A 24,651-nucleotide genomic window follows, 5' to 3' on the forward strand; every position below is an offset into this window, starting at 1 on the left:
CCAGATTCGTCAGCCTTACCCACCCAGTCACGGCATGTGTGAGGGCACTGGTTTTGGGGGAGAGCCTGCAGCCAGGAGCGATGGAGAACGGTGGCAGCCGGGAGTCGAGAGCTCTCAAGAGGGAAAACGACTGGGCTGGCTCTGCATGCCCAGTTCTTTCTTTTGAAAGTTATCAGTCAGATAAATCACCACCTGCTCAGGGCAGAGTAAAGGGGCAGAGAAGGAGCGGGTTTTGCAGTAACATCAATAGAGCAGCCTTCAGAGGAGGAAAGCGTTGGCACTCCCCCTCAGCATCCCCGGGTGTGCTGTGCCCGGCTCTGCTGTGTTGTGTTTTGTTCCTCACTGGCTTAGCTCCTGAGCCTACGTGTGGTTAGGCAGGGGTCTCTGCGTCTGGGAGATCGTGTTGCTAAGACCATTCCTTACCTCTCAAAGATGAATCACGGGTCCTTTGGAATCCTCTTGGGACCACTCGTGGGAAAGATACATTTTACCCTGAAAAAGCTCCAGAATGAGTCTTTTGCTCCGTTAATTAATCTACTCCAGGGCTACTCTATTTAAAGTGGAACATTTATTTGCTATTCTGTTTCCCATCCCACATTATGTCCAACCGTGCTTTCTGAGGTAACATATCCCTGGTTCTGCACTGAGATGTAATAACAGTATTAAGAGACATAATCAAGTATATAAGTGCTGCAATAATAAAATGCCAGAAAGCTTCAATAGAAGTCCTCGTCTGCACTCAAATTCTCAGGGGGAGCTCAAGGCCACACCTACTGATTCAGAAACTAATGTTTAAAGTTTAATTTTCTTGACAATATGAGTTAAAAGTTAGAAATGAAAGGAATTCCCAATTTTTTATTCTGCCCAATCTGTATTAGAGGTTTTTCTCAATGTATCTGAATATGTGAGAGTGGGGTTATTTCTTCAGGACTTCATACATTTTATTAATTTAACACAAGGTAGTAGATATATCTGTCTTTCTAGTGTCCGAAGAGTAACAGGACATAAGATTATAACCACACTGCCCCTGTATAAACCAACTTTAAGAAAGACAGACAATCCTCAGGCCTTAGAACAGTTTTCCCAGGTAAAATTCCTTTGAACTCATTAAACGTTAGCGAAAACTGTGGTTAAAACTCAGTTATTTCTAAACGAAAGACGGAGTATTAATTTATCTATTGCTGTGTGACAAATCACCCCCAAACTTAGCAACTTAAAACAACAAGCATGTATTATCTCACAGTTTCCGTGGTTTGGGAATCCGGGGGGAAGTTTTCTGGTTGGTTTTGGCCCAGAGTCTCCCATGAGGGTGAGTCTAGCTGTCGCCAGGGCTGTAGTCATCATTTCCAAACACTGAAGACTCATTTCCAAACTCACTCACGTGGTAATAGGCAACCTACCGCTTCTCACCAGCCGCTGGCCAGACACCCCAATTTCTTACAACTTGAGCCTCTCCGTAGGCTGCTTGAGTGCCCTCAGAACATGGCAGTCGGCTTCCCCTGGAGCCAGTGATCTGAGGGAGAGAGAAAGCAAGGCAGTGACATGGCACTTTCGTTTATGGTCTAACTTCTGAGTCATACACTGTGTCTTCTGTCTTATTCTGTTTCTCAGAAATGAGTCACTAAGTCCAGTAATACCCTCAGCAGAGAGTGTTACACAGGGTTAAAATAGGAGGAGGCAGGAAGACTGGCTCCCCCCCAAAAAAGGTGATGGAAAAAAATCTCAGTTTTTATCCTCACCAAGATGTCACTGGTTGGTTGATAGGTGTTCACTAGAAACTCTGACTTGTTAATTTAGATTTAAGAGGGGTCAGTCTCCAGCAAAGGGGTTTAGTACAACGCACCTACCATCTCTGGAGGAGAAGTCTGCCCGTGCATAGCTTCTTAACCTCCCTTTCCTCGTTGAGCTCCGTGTTCTTGGCACTTTGGTCTGTACAGACAGTGAGCTCTGTCTGCTCATATAGCTGCCATATGTCTTGCAGAAAGACATTTTTAATCCTGTGCCAATGTGGCTAATGCCTCTGCCTTTTGTTCTGGAATGGCCTAAGCCTAAGAAGTTTGCTTTTTAGTGATGTTTTTCATCTTGTGCCCATATTTATTTCAACCAGAAAAGCATTTGCAGCATTTTTCTAAAATGAAACTACTGTGGATGCTTCTGGCGCCTGTGCCCTTTCGGCTCCGATGAGACCCAAGACCTCTGTCTTGTGCTCCTCGAGACACTGTCCTCCCTCTGCTTGTGAATTCCTTAAGCTTCTCAGGCAGATTCCCTCATAATCCTGTGAAGTCAGTGAAAGCCCCCCGCTACAATAACTGTATCGCTTTGAAAACTGTCCTGTATTTTTTGAGTCGTTTCCATTTGAACCTGTGGACAAGCCTCATAAATCCACAGTCCTTTTCTTGGCTGTGAATAGAGAAAATAATTTGGGGCAGTTGATCATTGGTCCCTTGCTGTTTATCAGAGCCTGGTGACAACAATTTAAAGATAGAACCTCAGACTCCCCAGCACACATGAGACTCAGCTGCCCTGTAGTTTGAAAGCAGCTATATCAGGGTCTACAGATTTACAGAAAAACTCCAGTTCTCTCTAAACTTAACTCTTGCCTCAGCTGCCCTTGAGCCCTAAGACCTCTGCAGCCACAGGCCTCTGTTAGGGTTTTCACTGTCAGCATATCACATGAGAGTGTACTTCTAGGTCAAGAAGCAACAGCTTCAGCCCTGAGCTGCCTGTGCCTGCCAAGGGCTTTCACTACCTCAAGCATCTTTGTCAGGGCCCTTCTAGACTTACCTCCGCCATCCGGAGAGAAACAGGCCATAATCTGCGTCCATAGATCCAGATTAAAATACCACATGCCCTAAGTCTTAAAGGTGCTGGTCCATGCCACAGCAGCTGAAACTTGGTCCAATATAAGTCGCTACAAACAAAGTATTTGCTGTAAAACTTATGGTGAAGGCTCCAAACCACATGTTTTAGTCCCAATTAAAAGTCTTTCTATGGGGACTTCCCTGGTGGCGCAGTGGTTGAGAGTCTGCCTGCCAGTGCAGGGGACAGGGGTTCGTGCCCCGGTCCGGGAGGATCCCACATGCCGCGGAGCAACTGGGCCCGTGAGCCATGGCTGCTGAGCCTGCGCGTCCGGAGCCTGTGCTCCACAGCGGGAGAGGCCACAACAGTGAGAGGCCCGCGTACCACAAAAAAGAAAAAAAAGTCTTTCTATGCATTTATTTTCTTTTTCTACTCAGTTTTGCACTTTCACCTCATTTCACAATGTTTGCGGCCAATACACCAACTGTTGCTGTCTTTCAGGCTATCCCTCAAAACTGCAGGCCGCCCAGAAAGATAGGAGACCTGCCTGGAAAAAAAGCAGCTGTGATTGTGTTCTTTCTGCCCTGAGGCTGGTTCCCAAAGAGATAAATGGAAGAGAGCTGAGCATGTCCAGTTTACCTTCCCAAATTCCAACTGGGTAGGTACCTCACTGAGGTGGTCTGAGTTAGTAAAGGGGCGGAAACCAGCTAGGAGTAGGTTAGGGTGTGATTGAGTTTCCTCCAGAGGCAGAAAACGTCAGGACTGAGGAGGAAGCTTTCTCTTGTAACAAAACGATTGAGGGTCTCTCTTAGGCTTAGAGCAGAGACTAAAGGAGAAAAAAGCCCACGTCTTACCCTTGGAACATGTTGAGTGTTCTTGTACAAGCGTAGCTGTTGCTCTGTGACGCTCTAATCCCTCTGCCATGGGGTTTGAGGAAAAGGTGGCCTCATTCACCAGGAAAGAAGCCATTCTGCCAGAAGAGGCCCCCCTTTTCCTCACAGACCCTTCACGCTGCGTGTCATAGTGACCTGGTGTCAGAGGCCTTTTCCCCCTGAACCATCCTTCTTCAGTGTCAACAGTGATCCCCCGAATGCTGGATCCAGCAGACATTCCTCAGTTCTCTTGCAGCGTGATCTCTCTTTGGTAGTTGAGACTATGCTTTTGGAAATGGTGTGTTTTATTTTCCAGTATCTCTTGTTCAAAACCTTCTTCTGCCTTGGCTTTCTTAACCCTGAATTCTCCAGGGTCTTTGGCCACATCTTTGAAAGCTCCTTCCCTTCCTCCTTCTCAGAATCCTTGTGCTTTGTGCCTTCCTTAAAGGAAGTAATGCCACAGACATCTGCCCCGAGCTCTGGTGTCTTCTAACGGTGTGCTCTGCCGTGGCAACACAGTCTTTGCCCTGGTTTCTCCAACAATCTCCATGAGAGTGACTCAGAGCACATTAGCCTTAAGTTAAACTTCCATGTATTTTCCATATTCAAGGTAAATGTGTTCAACACTATATATGCGTGTGTGTGTGTATACATATATGTGTTTATTTATTTACATAATGTTTTTCCAGAAACCTGCTTTCCCTCATATGTTCTTTACCCCAGTCAATGGAATTCACATTTTTCAAGTCACGTGGGCCATAAACAAACATGGTCATCTTTCATTTCCACCCATGCTTACCTAGGCAGGTTGGAGGGTATTTATCGTAGGGATTTGTCCTGCTCCAGAATCAGTTAGACGTGGGTTCAGTCCCACCTCTCCTGTTTCCTAGCTATGTGATCTTGAGCAAGCTACTTAACTTCTCTAATCTTCAGTTCCTGGACCTGTAAAACAGGCATAAGAAACAGAACGTGCCTCATGGGACTGTTAGGAAGATTTAATGAGACAGAAGTGTGTGGAACCCTTAATACAGTGATGGACACAGAGAAATCAGGCCGTATATATTTCACTACTCTTAATGTGTGGGTTCTAACTCTGGACTGTCTTTCGATTGTGTGCCCTTTTTATATTTCCACTGCCACTGCCTCTGTTTATTTCCTTTTCTTTTCTCCTGTGGATTATTGCATCTGACTGGCCTCCTTGTTTATAGTTTTTCACCCTTTAAGTCCATCATTCATACTGTCACAAGCTTTCTTTTACTGAAGCCCAGACCTATTCATGCCACCCTCTGCTGCTTTAATGCTCCAGTGGCTCCCCGTGGTCTACAGGATAATGTCCAGTCCCTAGCACAGCATCCGGGCTCTCAATAATCTGCTTACAACTTACTTTCCTCAGCACACACTTTAGGCTGCAGTCACACTGAACTCCACTGTTCCTGAGTGCACTTTCATAAGCCCATGACCTTTTTGCAAAAAGAAAAGGAAAAAAAAAAAAAAAGATCCTGCAGCCCTAGCCTGAAATTCTCTGTACTGTTCACCCTCCAGATACGAGCTGACATTCCTTTCCTTTCTGCTCTATTAGCAGATTTCCCTCTTATGGTCCTCCCCATTTTTAACCTCATCACAGTGGCTTGTCTGTTCATTTCTGCAAGAACATTGTAAGCTCCTCCAGAGCAGGGACCATATCCAGTTCTTTGGACAGAGTTGTACCAGCGAGCATGAACATGGAAGATGATTAGAAAACACTAATGTAAATGAGTTTGTAACTCTAATGAACATCCTAAGTTAGGATTTTATCATTGTGAATTCTGCTCCTTCGCCAGGTTAGTTTGTTTATGTTTTGATCACTGTTTGCCTCTTTACTCCTTCCATGGTTCTGAGGCAGGACACCCGTGGACCGTTACCGGCAGCATGCCATGCTAGCTTGCCCGTGAAGAACAAAGGGAAAGTGGGAGGCAGTATGTTCACAGAAGCATAATAAAGGTGTTAAAAATTAAATCTGAGATATAATTGCTAGTTATAATAAGTAAATCAATAGAAGATTTTTAAATTAAAATAGCAAGAACAGTAGCAGCAAGATTTCCAGATGAAAGGTGTTTCATGGAATTACTGTCAGTCTCTCACACCCTGAGAATCATCAGTTCTAACTTTGCTTAGAAACAGGTACAGTTAAAAGAAATGCTACTTTACTTAGTGCCACATAATCAACAGATACCTTTCCAGTGTTCATGCAGTCTTATTTCGCAGTCTCATTTATTTCTTGGTTTTATTGAAGTTCCAGGCCAAATATGAGCCCTGTGGAGTTAATGAACAAAAGCATCCTTTTCTGCCTCTATTAAACCTTGACTATGGGCTGTTTCACAGTGAATACACCTCAGCTTCTTAAACGAGGTGCCGGTATACCCTGCACCACTTATAGAGAAATTAAGAAAGGCACCTCAGTGTCATGTAGCAGAACCACTCCAAGTCCCCGAATGCCTGCTAATATGGCCTTTTTATTTTCAAAATAAATGAAAACTCCATTCACTAGGTTGAAGCACAATTTGTCTGTTTAAGCCTCTGCTTTTAAACATTTATTACACCCTATAATTCCTCCTGTGATTCCAGTGTCCTAATTGTAAGACCTACCTTCAAATATAAATGCTAGTAAACATAAGAAATTCTTTTTTGTCTCCCTTTTAAGTAAAATATTGATTATTTTCTAAATATAAAATCCATATTCATTATAGTAAAACAAGAAAATACAAAAAAAGAGAGAAAAAAAATTTTTTACCATCCAGATATAGCTACTCTTTGTACTGTAACATTTTAGATCTCTTCCTGTGTGTTTTACAATGTTCTGTATAGCTGTGATCTGCTAGGCAGAGTCTTGTAGAGTTATGTCCTTATTTTGTCATTTGACATTTAACACATTTCCCACATTAATAAAACTATTTGTATATAAAATTTAATGGTCATATGAATATATCATCATTTATTAACCATCATGTATTAGTCATTATAAATAACAATGCCCTAAACAGTTTTGTGTCATAAAATTTTTCTTCATGGTTAAGACAGACAGAAAATTGACTGTATGTTCAGTCTACAGGTCTTCCCATTACATGGTCTGGTGTTTCCAGCACCTCAACACATTGGCTCTGATCCACATTCTCCTTTAATCCAAGTTCTATTGGAAACTGGTTCAAAATTGTACCACATGAGATATGGATAAAAGTAAATCGCTGTCAGAGAGATGTGGTAAACATAATGATTAATTTCTGTGGAAGGTTACATTTTACCATGTGTGAATGTCTTTCCCCCCCTCAGCTTTAGTGAGAGATAATTGACGTATAATACTGTCTAAGTTTCAGGTGTACAATGTGGTGATTTGATACACTTATCTATTGCTGCATGGTTACTACAATAAGATTAGTTAAAACATCCATCAGCTCAGATAATTACAGTTTTTTTTTTTTGTGGTAAGAATGTTTAAGATATACTCTCAGCAACTTTGAAGCATATAATACAGTGAATGTCTTTTATTTTTATTTTATTTATTTATTTTTTTTTTTTTGCGGTACGCGGGCCTCTCACTGTTGTGGCCTCTCCCCGTTGCGGAGCACAGGCTCCGGACGCGCAGGCTCAACGGCCACGGCTCACGGATCCAGCCGCTCCGCGGCATGTGGGATCTTCCCGGACCGGGGTACGAACCCGTGTCCCCTGCATCGGCAGGCGGACTCTCAACCACTGCGCCACCAGGGAAGCCCTGAATGTCTTTTAAAAAGTGGATATAGGGGCTTCCCTAGTGGCGCAGTGGTTGAGAGTCCGCCTGCCGATGCAGGGGACACGGGTTCGTACCCCGGTCCGGGAAGATCCCACATGCCGCGGAGCGGCTGGACCCGTGAGCCGTGGCCGTTGAGCCTGCGCGTCCGGAGCCTGTGCTCCGAACGGGAGAGGCCACAACAGTGAGAGGCCAACGTACTGCAAAAAAAAAAAAAAAAAAAAAAAAAAAAGTGGATATATTAATTCCTGCTCAAAGACAATTGCTCTCTGAAAATGAGATCAGGATGAAGAGCAGAAATTTAAATTTACATGGGAAAATTTGCCCCGAATCAGGCTGAAAAGAACCATTATAATGCAGTGCACTTGGAAACTGTCATGTCAGCCTTTTGAGTTGTCAGACACTCCTTGGAATGAGGAGCTTCAGGCTGATTTTGAATCTGAGCCATTTGCTGTCAGATAAATAGGAAGGCCAGGTTCATTAAAAGATATACATTCTTTTCAACTCTGGATATCACAAGATCACTGATAATTTTGTGTTACCTTGTACTATATGTCTGATTCAAAGTGTAGCTCTTCTGTCTTTTCTTAGGAATGCATTCTTGGAGCTCATGTTCCTGCATATAATTGATCTGGGATAAAAAATGGGATCGCTTTCAGTTTTGATTATAAAGTTCTTTGGGGCTGTTTTGCTTTAATCTAATTTGATTGATTTGCTGCTTTTCGTACTTGCTGACAGATACTTATATTTTTACTTTAAAAATAAAGGAATAATGGAACTAACCTGGGGAAGACATTTAGTGATGAGGGTATCTATTTCACAGTAAAGATTATTTAACAAGCTTGGAAAAAATACTTCTAAGTATTTTATTAATCATTGTAACATTATCCTAGGTAAATAATTCTCCATATAGGTCAAATTACATACCAGGTAGTGAAACCTATACTATATTGCTAACAGATTAAGAATTCATATATATTGGGTTGGCCAAAAAGTTCATGAGGGCTTTTCCATAAGATCTTAGCTACAGAATAAAATAACAGTAAATCATGACCTGATTAAGGTCCTTCACTCATCAAATGAGAACTCGGAGCTCAATAAGATAAATCGCTGATTTTTCCATCCTGAATTACTGTCTCTCACTCTCCTCCCACTTTCCCTCCTCCTCCATATTTAAAATAAAGCAAACCAAAAATAATAGCTTACAATAAACAGCTCTTACATTTTTTACTGATCTGGTTCTTTGCAATGTAAAATTCTGCAGAATATTTTTCCTTTATACTAATCTATAACAAATACCTCTTCACTTTGTTACGTCTTGTAGGTTTATTTCGGCAAATATCTTGAGAATATATGATATAGAATGTGCTCTGCTGGACTGGTCACTTAGGGGTCTACACCTGCCCTGAGAGACCTCTCTTCTCATTTCTGACACATTTCTGGTTCTAAGAAACCCTGAAGAATTCTGGAGGCTCCTATAACTGACTGGGAAATGATGAATTTTATGTGACAGATTTTCTTATCCCCAAATAGCAACAGGTCCGTACAATGTTGTTATTTATACGTGAGAGAAAACGAAATAGAGCATCTCAAAGAATCTCAGATTAGTAAAATTAGGAAAGAGATTTATAGATGCTGCTTCTACACCTCTACCATTGCACACACATTTTTACGTCCCTCAAATACATAATCTTTTTGATTAGGAGTTCGATGAGGAAACAAGGATCAGTATACAAAAAAGATGTTGAGGCCAAAAGAGGACCTTGATGTTTTCACAACTGAAATATTTAGTATTTTACCATAGCACTTCCAACTATTACCTTAAAACCACATTTACTTTGCTCCAGACTTCACGATGACCAGGTAATTAGAATCACTTACAGGTTTAACCCAGAAACATTTTTTCACTCTCTACTCTGGGCTGGACACTGGGCTATAAAATGAATAAGAAATCACCCTCTCTCAAAGGGCTTACTGCTTGGTTGGTAGAGGGAGACATGTAAGCAAATAGGTGCAGTTCTGTGATGTGTACAGAGTGCAGTGAGGGATGGGGTGGGAGCTCATTAAAAGATTCACAGGAGAGGTGACATTTGATCTGTGTCTCAGAAGATGTGTTGACATTTGCTAGGCAGGCGGGTTTGAGGAGAAAGGAAACTTCTGTCAGAGTTAGAAACAGAAACAGAGATACAAAGGAATAAAATAAGATGCTGAGAACAGGTGACTGCTTGTTGTTCTTGGTGACTGGAGTATAACAAGGCTTCTAGTAAGGAGGAAAATGAAAGAGCATTGTCTTGGAGGAGTCCGTAGTGGACCCTGGATAAAATACTTTATATCTTTATTAAAATCTTAATTTCATTTTTAGTTAAAAGAATATACTTTTAGAGTTTTAAATGGAAGATTCCAGATCTTGAAACTTTGAACTCTTAGAGTAAATGTGTCAGAAACTATAAGAATCACAGTTGCTAAAAAATTATGCAATATTAATCTATCAGTATAAGTGGTCTTTTGTTCAAAGAGCAAACCACAGTGATTTTGTGAAGTAAAGAGAAAAATCTTCTACTGGTCAAGAAGAAAAGAAAGAACCCACGGGATTCACATTGCTTTCCTAAAAGCATACTTTCAATAGTCCGCCTCAAAATCACTGGCATACTTGCTGAAAATACCAAATCCCTGACTCTGCTGAGGAGATCCTGATTCGGTGGGTCTGAAGATGAGGCTCTGGACTCTGCACTTCTAATAAACTCCCCAGGTGATGGTGTGTCCACAGAAGGGTGATAGCTGGACTCCCATAGTGAAAATATGTTCAATACTAGTTTTGTGAACTTTGGGGCATATTTGTATGCTTCAAGTATATTTGATTGAGAAGGTGGGAATTTTCTCCCACTTAATTCAGCTGATAACAAGATATGGCCATGTGAGGCCATAACCAAGCCAAGCCATTGCCCACGTGGGTAGCGTTGTACTCTAGTTGAAGGCCAAGTTCCCATCCAAAGCAGTGGTCCTGAAAGCATAGACCTAGAAAGCGATGGAGATGCAACCTCAACGTACTTGCTCTCTGTTGACATTCAATCTGCGTATTCTCCACATGAAATATTCCATCAGGAAAGGCTGGCTTGGCCTTCATTTGAGCTTGTATCAGCTCTTTCCAGATGTATCCACAGACAAAAATTTAAATAGTTAGAAGAGTGACTTAATCGCTGTGGCACCAAAGAACAAGCTGCGTTCTCTCTTTCGATGTTCTGGGTACGTTGTGGAATACCTAGCTGGGGGTGGGCATTGTCTCTGCTGAATACTGTCTGCTTAGGCATGTTCTTTTTGGTTATGTTGTTATATTTTTAATGTTGATTAATAATGAAATTATTGGCTTAGTTAAAAAGCATTGAGGGATTGTAACTCTGATGTTGAAACTTAAACTTCTGAAGGATGGGACATGGGGAGATAGAAGGTGTGACTTGCACTCCTGCCTCCCCAAATTCCTTCCGTCTTTCTCTGCTTTCCCTTCTTTGCTTTCTCCGCTGTCTGTGGCTTGTTTACACCTCTCCTCATTCTCCTGTCTTCTGTTAGTACAGGCGATAACAGGGCAAACAGGATTGCGAGTCTCCTGAGTGTCAGCTTGCCTGTTTCATGATCTGATTATTTTTCAGAGTTAGTTTAAGATGTGTGGCTCAAAGTTTATCTTCATATTCAGTTGCTAAAATAGTCCTTATAGCTTTAATGTTGTTTTACATTATATAATTTAATTATATAATTAAATATAATTTAATGATGATCATTGGTTTAATGTGTAATGAGTTGTTTAATTTACATGTTAAGATGGTACTTAGAAAAAATTGGCCTTTGTTCTCCACTGAAAATCAGTTGACTTTGGTATTTATTTATTTATTTATTTATTTATTTATTATTTATTTATAGTTACCAAATTGGGCAAACTGGAAAATGATGAGAAATACTATTTAAACTTTTCTCATCTCAGTTACCAATGAGATAGGGCAATTTTCTTTCAGGGGGATTCTTTAGAAATGCTACAAATCCCAACAAATTTCCATCTACTAAATTGGAAGTTTTAAAGCCTCCCCAAAATGGGTGGGAGGTTTTATTTGTTTGCTTGTTTGTTTGTTTTGGTATCTTTGAGATTATTCGAATAACATTAGAAGCAGATAAGAAGTCCTGGACTTATAACATAAGACCAGAACACACTAGATGGTGCTCTTATCCTAACAGCAGTCATACACAGGAAACAGTGCTAGTTAGAATAAAGCTAGAATAAAAGAAATAATGTCCAGGGTGCATATTGGATTTTTGCCTTCCACCAGAGGATACACTAATACCAGATTATATAATTCACTTTCACAGCATTTGTATTTTACTCAGAAATGACTTGCTGAAGTTTTGCACTAGCACAGCCTTGTTTTAATAAACAGATGTGTGTGCATGTACATGAACATACGTGTATGTTTGGATGGGGCAGCTTTACTGGTTTTATCAAACTTTATCTCCCACGTGTTAAAGGCACACAGTGTTCCAGTCAGATTTCCCTGGACATGGCTTACATCTTCCCATCCCCTTGTCCTGCACGTTCTTCCCTCCTTGTGGGATAGCTCCATCACCTGTTTCTGACAATGTCTTGCGTATTCTACAAGACCAAGTTCAAATGCAGTGCCTCCACGAAGCCATTCCTGATTGCTTCAGTCATTCTTTCTTTACTTTGAATTTCCATGACCCCTCCTTGTACTTCTGTTATGCATATCATCCTCTGCCTTGTGTTATTTGTATACTTACTATATCCTGTAAACCCCTTGAGAACATGGACAATTTTAATGCAGTTTTTCTCCTTCCTCTTCCTATATCAACCTTTATATGAAGTACTACATCTTGAATGTAACTGGTGCTCACAAATGTGCATGCAATGAAGGATTAAAAGAATGATGAATTTCTATGAGAAAAGCATTTGTTTGGGATACCTGTTTGCTTTCCACCCTTCACCACTCTGCTCTGGACCCATCGACCATTCTTTCCGTCTGTCTTCCAGTTGGCATGGCCAATGGAAGCGCAGCAGGAAATATGAAGATAAAAGAAAAGAAAAGAAGAGGCATTTATTCTCCCTCTGAGTCAAGCCATCGGTTGGCCAAGCTGCATGTCTTCCCTTAAAGCCACAGCCCTTGACAAGCATCTGTTGACAACTCCCTTCCTTTGCCCCTTCAAGCCCACGGGGTGAGAGCTTTGGATGCTTCCCTCTTTCTTTATTAAACTCTCTGCAGTCACCTGTTTTGAGTGTGCCACCCATGACCCATGTACAAACTATGACCCATAAAAGGCCCTTAGAAATGAGTTATCTCATCTGAGAAATTGCTCTTTCTGAGAGTGACCAAGGCCTCACATCTTGAGGACAGTTCAGATAACTGAGATTTGATTTTACCTTCACTGTCAGAAGACAGCCTACTCTGACTTAACGCAAATGCTTACTCTCACTTGCAGAGGTGTCCAAAATACGCATCTTAACTATTTGAGAACATTTACTAAATGCCTGGAAAAGAAATGATCTGCAATATTAATAACAGCTTTCCTTGTGTATAGCCTAAGTAATATTTATGTATTTTCTCATTTTAAAACATTCTATCAGGTTTTTTCCTGCTGACACACAGAATCACTGATTCAAACAACCAAAACAGTGGATTTCAAACCACTCTCTGAGGGGCCTAGGATTCCCAACTTAAATTTTTGCTTCAACCTAAAGAACAAAATGCATTTGACTTTGAATCTTTTAGTGAATATCTGATCAAGATAGGAATCAAGTTATCAGAAATTATCTGAAAATGACAATACTGATCATGTCATTTAATAGAATCCAGATGAAGATCTTTTCTGCTCACCAAAAAAAAAAAAAAAAAAAAAGACCTATACTCCTTGAGAAATCCCTTCATTGATTCTCTTCCAACGTAGACAATAGTGTGTGAACTTTTTTCAGCTATAAAACAGCAGTCATTTAGGTCGCTCACAGAGGTTTTAAGATGATTAAGTGGCACAGCATATACACAGCAACATGCTCATGGCTGGCAAAGTGTTGCATTTATACTAGTTTTCTTCTTTTTCTCAGAGTTAGACAGTCACTTTTTAGATAATCACACCAAAGCCCAGGCCTCCTGACTTCAAGTTCAGGGCTGGTTCCACCTTACTGATGCTGCCCTAATTTGCCTTTACATACATTAATTTCTTTTCAGCTATAATGTTCTTTTTGCAGATGTGAAGAATATAACATATCAGGAAAATATAGGCTACAGCATGAATTCTACTCAATATTAGAATTTCTACAATTATTTTGTTATCTGTAAGCATATGCAGTCAGCCTTTTAGACATTTGTTCATTTTCTTTGCGATGTTTCTAAACTGTGAAATAAGAAAGCCAGAGCCTGTGTGATTAGAGTGTCTGATCTTTCACATAATTTGCTGTCTTTTTTGAGATTGTGAGTTAAATGACCCCTTTGACTGTATTTGTGTTTCTGGCCTAATCAGTAAGGACATTCAGATTCTCAGCTGTCAGTAAGCTGCCCCTTGACTTCCCTGATGTGTCTTCCAAGTACCAGAGCCGGAATTGCAGGCCCCCCTCCATCTTCATAGGCTTCATAGATTCACAAAGGTCTCGACTTCTGATTCAGTCCTACATCAGCCTGGTAAGACCTTGTGTCTTCATTTTAGTAACAGCAGTCTGTGTTCTCCCCAGGAGTCTGAAGTCCAGTTTTTACCCTGTTTTTGGTAACCAGCTCATAGTTTCCTCTCTGTGAGAGCTCCTGTTCTGATGATGAATTTTTATATTAGTCTTTTTTTTTTTTTGGCGGTACGCGGGCCTCTCATTGTTGGGCCTCTCCCGTTGCGGAGCACAGGCTCCGGACGCGCAGGCTCAGCGGCCATGGCTCATGGGCCCAGCCGCTCCGCGGCATGTGGGATCTTCCCGGACCGGGGCACGAACCCGTGTTCCCTGCATCGGCAGGCGGACTCTCAACCACTGCGCCACCAGGGAAGCCCTAGTCTTTTTTTTTAATGTGAGGCTTCTGGGGATTAGGATCCATCTGGGCAGGTATTTCTAGGTTTCCTGACACAAAGAACTGTAGAAAAATATTTTAAAGAGATTTATTGAGAGTGTTTCTGCACCCGAGAAAGAGAACCAAATGGCTATATTAAATATGTCTGATAGGAGATTCCATTTCCGTTTCCTCTCCACGGGGAATCCTGCTAACACTTTGTCATTGTCACTGAGAGAATGGCCCCTTCCAGGCCTGTTGCCACGTCCATTCGGATTCTTGTCTGCTCCACAAGTGATGTAGCAAACTCCTAGCATCCAGCGCCCTTAAAACTACTTTCAGATTCTCCATCTTTGTTTTTTATTGGAGTATAATTGCTTTAAGATGTTTTGTCAGCTTCTGCTATACAACCAAGTGAATCAGCTGTATGTATACACATATCCCCTCCCTCTTGGACCTCCCTCCCAGCCCCTCCCATCACAGAGCTCTGAGCTGAGCTCCCTGCGCTCTACAGCAGGTTCCCACCAGCTATCTATTTTACACATGGTGGTGTGTATATGTCAACCCCAATCTCCCAATTCATCCCACCCTCCCCTTCCCCCAATCTGTCCACACATCCGTCCTCTACGTCTATGTCTCTATTCCTGCCCTGCAAATAGGTCCATCTGTACCATTTTTCTAGATTCCACATATATGCATTAATATACGATATTTGTTTTTCTCTTTCTGACTTACTTCACTCTGTATAATAGACTCTAGGTCCATCCACATCTCTGATGATGCAATTGCTCAAAGTTTGCCTCAAATATTAAACATTTATTACTCACTGTTTATCCACACTTAAAGTGCCCTGGAGAGTGCTGGTTGCCAAGTTGGGATGTTATCATGGGAATGGCCGGGTTCCAAGGTCTCTGCCTCTGTGAGTTTCGTTCTCAGCTCTCTCTGAACTGTGTGCTTCACTGCAGCAAAGAGGAAGGTTCTAGTCCACATTTTCTCATGAGAAGAGTCCCCTCTTGGCTTGAAGCGCAATTTGTAAATAATAAATCCAACCAGATTTAGCTGCTTTTCATTTTACACAGTTTAACATCCCTCGTGGTAGCAGTGGTTCAGGGAAATACCTGTTTGTACTTTTACACCTTTTTTTTCTGAAACTTTTGCTCATTACGGTGAGGGTTACCTTAATGCCCTAAGCGAAACCTTGTTATCATATGAATAATGACAAGAACACTGTTTGCTTTGGGACCTGATTAGTTCAGCATACTCTGTTGATGCTTCCAAGCTTCAAATGTACAGGGTCTTTGTTGTTTTTTAGTTGTTTTTTTTTTTCACGTTCACAAGTAACTTCCAACCTCTTATCTACAGGAGAACAGCTACAAGAAACAGCACTGTCTGTACTTCAGTCTATCCATAATTCAGTATACAGCATGTTTACCTTCTTCTGAAAAAAAAATGCTTAAGATTCTATACACTATGACTTTCATCAAAATTCCTTGAGAGGTTTTCATAAACTCTTTCATATTCTATGTTCAAGAAGATGACAAAATTTTAAAAACTAACTTATTAGCTAGAGAAAGCAGTTACAAGACTGGTTTGTCACAAGAGAACCAGATCCAAATTCATCATCAAAGTCTGTTAAAATCTAGTTTTAATAAATTAGGAAGTAGAAAGACACATCATGGATTTCAAATGCCTTACTGAGTGCTTGAGTTATTGGCAACAATTTACCAGACAACTGGAGGTCTATTAATGGTGAACATGTTTAAACTATTAAGTGGCTGCGTAGTTTTGATTGACAAAAATCCTAATTAAAACATTTTTGGAGTGGTTTTATTTGGTTTGTCATAAATGAGTATCACCTAGTATTGCATTGCAAGACAGAGCAATACGAGCATCACTGAAGCCATCCTTGGTGGCAGGACACCTACAGAAGACGATGGACAGTAGGTTATTCTGAAACACTGCTGTGTGTTAAGAAATGGGATGATTGCAAGGAGGGTATGGAGAAGAAATGCCTTCAAGGTTCCCTAAAATACAACCTCAACAATATTGAACGGGGGTGAATTCCTAAGAAAGAACAGTAGTGTGTAACCATCAACCTGAATCTAAGATAATGATGCAAACAATGTTAGATAGTTGAAAAATATTCTGAGAGCAGTTTACAGCCCAAGGAATGTATTACTTTATATATAATGGAAAACACTGTGTATCTTTTCTACTGCAACCATACACATATATAGTGACATAATTAAATAGGATTTGTTGCTATATATTAAGGATCTTAATAATTGTATTTGGCGAGTTTAAGGAAAGCATATTTTTATGAAACTGTTTATCAAATTTTTGAAGTAAATTTCATTTGCATCTGTTACTTTCGCTTACATCCTAGACTCTAAGCTCTTTCTTTTTCGTGTGTAAGGCTTCCATTTCCTATGGGGATATTTAGCTGTAAACTCCTTCTTTACCTTTCTCTAGAAAGCCTGTTAATTCTAAAACCTGTCCTCTTAATTCTAGTAGACTTACGTTCTGTACAATTCGATAATAATGAAAAAAAGCATGATAGTTAACACCAGGATAAAATTCGAAGTGATTCAAAATCTTGTACATTGCATGATTCTATGAACCTGCCATGATGGAATGAAGGAAATACCACCTTTAATTTGCATAGAAAACATTTTGGTATGCACAAGAGATTTTGGAAAAATAGAGGTGCTTGCTGTTAAGATGTTGACAAATGAATATGCCAGAAATTGGCCTTTTCAAGCTGGCACATGTTAGCTTTCTGAGGGCTGTGTTGCCTTGATATATCCCAGAGTAAGTCAGTGTGGTAGGGTCGGATGTGGACTCAGACCAAACTGTATCTCACTCTCTTACTCAATTTGCTTTCTCTCTCCCTGCCGCCCTCCCCCACTCTCTCTTACTATCTTTAGCTTAAGTCTGAATCTTAGCATTATTGCAGTAATGTAGTTCGCTTGTACCAGTAACTTACTTGTCAGGAGACATCTGTTCTATTATGAACAGTCTCTCCTAGTAATACACACACACACACACACACACACACACACACGCATCTTCTTTACCCATTCATCCATTGATGGGCATTTAGTTTGCTTCCATATCTTGGCTTTTGTAACTAATGTTGCAGTGAACATAGGGGTGTATATATATTTTTGAATTAGTGTTTTTATTTTCTTCAGTAAATACCCAGAGTGAAATTGCTGGGTCTTATGATAGTTCTATTTTTAACCTTGTCAGGAACCTCTGTAGTGTTTTCCATAGTAGCTGCACCAATTTACATTCCCACCAACAGTGCGTGAGGACACCCTTTTCTCCACATCCTCACCAGCACTTGTTATTTGTTTTATTTTTGGTGATCGCTATTCTGGTAGGTGTGAGGTGATATCTCATCGTGGCTTCGATTTGCATTTCCCTGATGATAACGTTGAGCGTCTTTTCACGTGAAGACATTAACATTCAGGGGCTTCCCTGGTGGCACAGTGGTTGAGAGTCCACCTGCCAATGCAGGGGATACGGGTTCGTGCCCCGATCCGGGAAGATCCCACATGCCGTGGAGCGGCTGGGCCCATGAGCCATGGCTGCTGAGCCTGCGCGTCCGGAGCCTGTGCTCCGCAACGGGAGAGGCCACAAGAGTGAGAGGCCCGAATACCGCAAAAAAAAAAAAAAAAAAAGACATTAACATTCATAGATGCAGGCTAATCCTCCTGTGATTACCAAGCCAATCCTAGTCCCTTTCCTGGTAATAACTGTCAGTTTGATGTGTATCTGAAGAGGCTGAAATATCCTTCAGCAGGAAAAATGACTAAGCAATATGTAGCATCATTACACTATGTAACATTTATGCTGCTTTTGAAGAGCACAGTAGATATGTAAAATTTTCATGAATAGCAAGTGAAAAATTGAATTTGCAGGGTATACAGTATGTTCCATTTGTGAGTTTTCTAAAGACGCACAAAACGACGCTTTACTTAAGCTCTAGTGGTGCCTCTAATATAGTCTCTGTCCCCACGGCTCCCAGTGTATGTCTGGGTCATCGCTCGAATGGACTCTGGGTCCAGACTCTTCCCTCTGTACCATCCCCGATTCTCTGCTGTACGTCCCACCACACAACTGACCAGAAAGAAGAGTTAGGGGCTTAAAAAAGAGAAAACAAAGAATAAATGAAAACAAAGCATAGAATTCTGCTTAGAATTCTTCATTGTCATGAAAACTTAATCATAGGAAATGGTCTCTCAGAAATGCATAGAATTCTTCTTAGAATTCTTCATTGTCATGAAAACTTAATCATAGGAAATGGTCTCTCAAAAATGCCATGGATTCTCAGATTCAGTCAAGGAGTTCACAAATATGTCTTGATTCCTCCCTCCCTCCCTCCCTCCCTCCCTCCTTCCTTCCCTCCCTCCCTCCCTTCCTTCCTTCTTAGATCTAGCTCCATGAAGGAGTGAAGTAAAGGAGAAACTTTTGTAAAAGACAGTGATTAATCTCTGGGTGAGATCTTTGCCAGATTCCTACAATTTTGTGTCTAAGGGAAGGACCAATGAGGAAAATGTAAAAACTTTCAGTTTTGCTGAACTTCAGTAAACAACTCAAGCAACAAGGGACCATTTGAATTGTTTTAACCTGGGTCTCCCCCAAAGCTGACCTGAGATAAAGTTTGCTGGCAGGGGTCTATGTGGAATTTGCTCCCAGGAAGCAGACGTGAGAGCCCAGTAGAGCACAACCAGGAAGGAGGGAATATTAATACAAGATGTGTTATCCAGTTGGTGATCACTGCATGTGACGGATGCGCGATTTCACCATGACGATCTGAGAACCTTTATGGAATGCATCTCAGAACTGCCAATCTGATGGAGGAAAGAAAAAAAAGCACTTTTCTGTGAGTTTCTCTTCTCCGTTTTCAAGGATTGTCTCACAGGTTGTCAGTTCTTCTGCGTTTTGGCTTTTGAGCCAATAGTCTATGCAGGCTTCCCATGCCTCCTGGTAGGAGAAGATACTGGGAAGGAGGCTGGAGAGGAGGGGCCAGTGCCTGAGGTGAAGCATGTCCCGGCCACACCTGTGCAAAGATGACGGCGGCTCACATGCACCTCATCACCGCAGCTGTAGTGGAATGTGAGGCCAGAGCACTTGGAGGTATCAGATCCATGATTCTTGAAAACTGTCAGAATTGATCACTGGAGTCACATATTTGTGGGTGAAAGTGAGTGTTGTATTATATTTAATATATATGTGATCTGCCTTTCTTCTACCACCTGCCATTATAGGATGCAGCGATTCTAAATTGGCAGATATTTTTAAATATTACACAATTTAAAAATATATTTAAATATATAAAGTGCACTACTTGACAGCAGGAACCATATTTTCTCTATTTTACAATTCACATGCTTAGTAAAAGGACAGGCAATCAAAGGAACTCAGTAAAGACTGGGTGTCAATGAAAAGAGCTTCAAAGACACTTCAAAGTAAGGTGAATCCACTTCTATTTCATTATATTCACTAGTTTGTTGTATTTTTTAGATTCCACATATAAGTGATATCTATAAGTGTTTGTCTTTCTCTGTCTGACTTATTTTACTTAGCATAATGCCCTCCAAGCTCATCCATGTTTCTGCAAATGGCAAAATTTCATTCTTTTATGGCTGAGTACTATTCCATTGCATATATACACCACATCTTCTTTATCCACTCATCTGTTGATGGGCACTTAGGTTGCTTCCATATCTTAGCTATTGTAAATAATGCTTCCATGAACATTGGGGGTGCATGTATCTTTTTAAATTAGCGTAGAGAACAAACTAGTGGTTACCAGTTGGGAGAGGGAAGGGGGAAGGGGCAATAAAGGGGTAGGGGATTAAGAGGGACAAGCTATAAGGTTTAAAATAAGCTATAGGGATATATTGTACAACATGGGGAGTATTGTAAATATTTTATAATATTATAAATGGAGTATAACCTTTAAAACTGATGAATCACTATATTGCACACCTGTGATTTATATAATATTATACATCAACTCTACTTCAATTAAAAAAATTAAGTCAGGGACTTCCCTGGTGGCGCAGTGGTTAAGAATCCGCCTGCCAATGCAGGAAACACGGGTTCAAACCCTGGTCTGGGAAGATCCCACATGCCGCAGAGCAACTAAGCCCGTGCGCCACAACTGCTGAGCCTGTGCTCTAGAGCCCACGAGCCACAACTACTGAAGCCCACGCGCCTAGAGCCCGTGCTCTGCAACGAGAAGCCACCGTAATGAGAAGCCCGCACACCACAACGGAGAGTAGCCCCTGCTTGCCGCAACTAGAGAAAGCCCACGCGCGGCAACAAAGACCCAACGCAGCCAAAAATAAATAAATAAATAAATAAATTACTTAATTAAAAAAATTAAGTCAAACAAAAAAGTAAGGGGAGTCCAATCCAACTGTTCCTTGCAATACCATACAGGTTTGAGGGGGCGAACCCCTTCTCTGTTCATGATCTACTTCCCTTTTCCTTCTGATAAGTGTGCAGGCAGACAGGAGAGGTTGGCTGAGCAGGATATTGTGGTCGAGTGAGAGAGAATTAAATACTCTGCCGACTATGCTGGATACTTCATAAATCATGGGTGGTATGAACTCGTGCTCAGGCTTTGTCTTCACCCCAGATTTCCTGTCTCATGATCCCCACAGTCTGCCCAAGAGCTCTCAGCCACTTGTTATTTCACGTCCACCCTCTTCAGCTCCTATTTTAAATTATAGCCTGAAAATAGTTGTTTGTCTCAGAAGTAGTACGGGGCAGAGTCAGAAGTTACCAAGTCGTATCTGGAACTTGCCGTGCACCACCCTGAATTCCTTGTGATCCTGCCACTGGCTTCTCAACAAATGGCCTGATTTCAGAAGAGTAACCACTTAACTGAGAACAGTCAAATGCACTTCCAAATCAGCAAACGTTGAGTCTTTACTTGTCCACAGAGCCCCATCTGAGAAGGACGCTGGCTTCTCCTGCTGTTGATCTGTTTACACCGAACTGATTGGATATTTTTATCTGTTTACGAAGCGGTGCAAAGTGTTTACATAGCACTGACCTGTTTCTGTGGATCTGGGAGAGCTGTTGGCAATAGAATGTTTTCTAATCTTCCATGAAGCTCTAATCGTCTGCATTTAGTGAGGCCTCGGTTCCAGCGGATGGGAGCTGTTTGGAGAATGGCCCCACTTCAATACCAGTCTTATTTTCTTTTGTCTCCAAGAGAGTGGTTTTAGAAGAGCTCCTTATGTACCAGACTGCTTGTCTTTTCTGTTAGATTTGATTTAAATGAAACACTTTGGATTTCTGAAAATGTGTATTTTTAGCCATTAAGAGTTGGGCATTTTGCCTGCGCTGTGCGGCAGCAGAAAACAGCCTAATAGGACCTCTGGTTTTCCACGAATTTCTCAGAACCACAGTTTCCACTGAAGTGTATGCACCCCATGTTTGGTTTATATAAATTATTCCTGGATGCGTCCCTGGGAAGCACAACTAAGTTTCGGTACATCTTATTGAGGCCTCACCTCACAGGCTTGGGGAACTTTTCACTTAGGGCTAGGTTGTAAATCTTGGTAAGAAGGAAGCAAGGACAGCCTGACTCACCTTGCAGGGCAGATGGGAATAATGAATGATGCCCATGACAGCATTTTATAAGTGACAGGAAACTGAATATGTATCAGGTTAATATCAATGTATGTTTTATTTGATTCCAACCCTGAACTCTATTCCTTGACTTAACTTCATTAGCAGGAAGTGGAATGTAGGAAAAGCACTAAAATGAAAATCACAGGCTCTGTGTTGTCAGCTCCTCTAAGTATATGAATAATATTTGTTAAGTCTCTTATCTTCTCTGGGCCTTAACTCCTCACTGGTAAATGAACTGGCCGAGTTAAGTGATCTCTAAATTCCTTTCAGCTCCATAATTCTTTGTAGCTACAGCACCGACTCCTGTTGAAATGGAAAAGCTTGATGTCATGCTACCTATTTATGAAATAGGATCCTTCAGCTTTTTATTCACTTTACTTGCAGATAATTGTCTTGATGGAAGACCTTTCAAAGTGACTTTAAGGCATGTCCCCTTGCCTGCTGATTCTTATAGCAAAATAATCATATCATATTGGTTCTATGATATATTATGAAAAATCAGATTTGTTTAAAGTGCAAGATTGTTTCCACTTCCATTAAACAGATTTAAGCAGAAGGATTGTGGAATGAATATACATCCCTCCAGACGGTACTCCCAGCCCCGTGCCTCACTTGGGTCAGTGGAGCAAGACAGAAATGACGGCAGGAAGGAGGTAAAGTTGTGATGTTTTCAAACCAGCCTTCTGACCAGTGTTCCAAAGCTTGTTTCACAGAACACTAGTTTCATGAGATTTTACAGATAAAGCATGAAAGAAGTTCCATGATCAAATGAGTTCATGGAAACATTACACCCAACAAGTGTAAACAAGATTTCCTTACTTTATAACTTGCTCCAAGCTTTTTAGATGCTAATGGACATTCTCCATCTCCAGAAGAGAGCTATGACATGTACGTTGCACAAACATGATTGAAGAGGAGACCCTTTTATCTGAGGAAGTTTCACAGGACTAGGTCCCTCAGAACACACCTGAAGAAATGTGGCTCTTGTTTCTAAGGAACCAAAATTCACTGGGGCAAGTCAATATCCACTGAGATGCTAAAGAAAGGGATACTTTATGACTATGGTAATTCACTAATGGGGCTACTGAGATGATAGGATTGCATCAAATTGAGTAATATTAAGGATTAGTTATTAGTTTTATATTTACCTAAAATGAAACTCACCAGTTAAACTAGTTTGCCTTGCACAGAGCTCAGTATACCACCAGGATATGTAGACATTTCGTAAATGCTATGGATACTGAAGTTTAAAAATTGTTAGACTGTGTTTCTTGGCTTATTAGTAAAAATTTTATGGTTGCCTTGTTCTCTACCTCTTTTCTTCCTTTAGCAAACATTCATTGAGCACCTCATGCTGAGTGTTTTTCCAGGCTCTAGTACTACGTCATTGCCCCCACCCCCACACCCAAGGCACAGACCCTTCCTCAACAGGCCATACTTTAGTAGGAGAAGCAAGAATGTATTTTTAAATTGGAATACAAGGTGACAGATGTAACATTTAAAGCAAGTCCAAAGCAGAAAGTCAATGAGGAGGAGAGAGAGCAATTCTCAAAGAATGCAAAGCAATGTTTTCTAGAGAGATGCCTACCTAAGTCTTGAAAGCAGAATAGAAGTCTAGTACCAAGATAAAAAATGTCAAAGGTGGGCTTCCCTGGTGGCGCAGGGGTAAAGAATCTGCCTGCCAATGCAGGGGATACGGGTTCGAGCCCTAGCTCAGGAAGATCCCACATGCCGCAGAGCAACTAAGCCTGTGCGCCACAATTACTGAGCCTGCACTCTAGAGCCCACAAGCCACAACTACTGAGCCCATGGGCCACAACTACAGAAGCCTGCGTGACTAGAGCCCATGCTCCACAACAAGAGAAGCCACCGTGATGAGAAGCCCGCGCACTGCAACGAAGAGTAGCCCCCGCTCCCTGCAACTAGAGAAAGCCTGCCCGCAGCAACGAAGACCCAATGCAGCCAAAAATAAACAAACAAATAGATAAAATATTTTTTAAAAATCCAAAAAAAAAATCAAAGGCAAAGAGATGGGAAACAATTTGATGAGATTGGGAAAGTATAAGGCAGTTGGTATGACTGCAACACAAAGGGGAAGGACCAAAGTAGAAGATATAAGTCTTAAGAACTTGGCAGAGGTCAGAGTACTAAAGCTTTCTGTGCTTGGTAAAACTTCCCAGAGTCTGATTCATGCGATGAAGAACTAAGAGAGGTTTTTAGGGAGGGGAGATCATGTTGGAGCAAAGACTTAAAACCTGGCCTTTGAAGCAGTGTAAAGAGGCTAGAGGTGGGGAAATCAATTAGTAGGTATTACAGTTAACCCAATGAGGGGTGATGGGTACCTAAACCAAGGCACTAACAGCAACACATTTGGATGGGACATATTTGAGGTACTGATGATGTAGATTTCATAATACTTGTTAATGATTAGGTTGTATGGAATGATAGGGAATGGAAAGGCTTCCAGGTTCATGCATGGATTTTTGCTTGGGAGATTGGATAATGATGTGTGTAATGAGATAGAAAATACAGAAAAATGGACATT

This window comes from Hyperoodon ampullatus (assembly GCF_949752795.1).
Source record: "Hyperoodon ampullatus genome assembly, chromosome: 20".
Taxonomy (NCBI): domain Eukaryota; kingdom Metazoa; phylum Chordata; class Mammalia; order Artiodactyla; family Ziphiidae; genus Hyperoodon; species Hyperoodon ampullatus.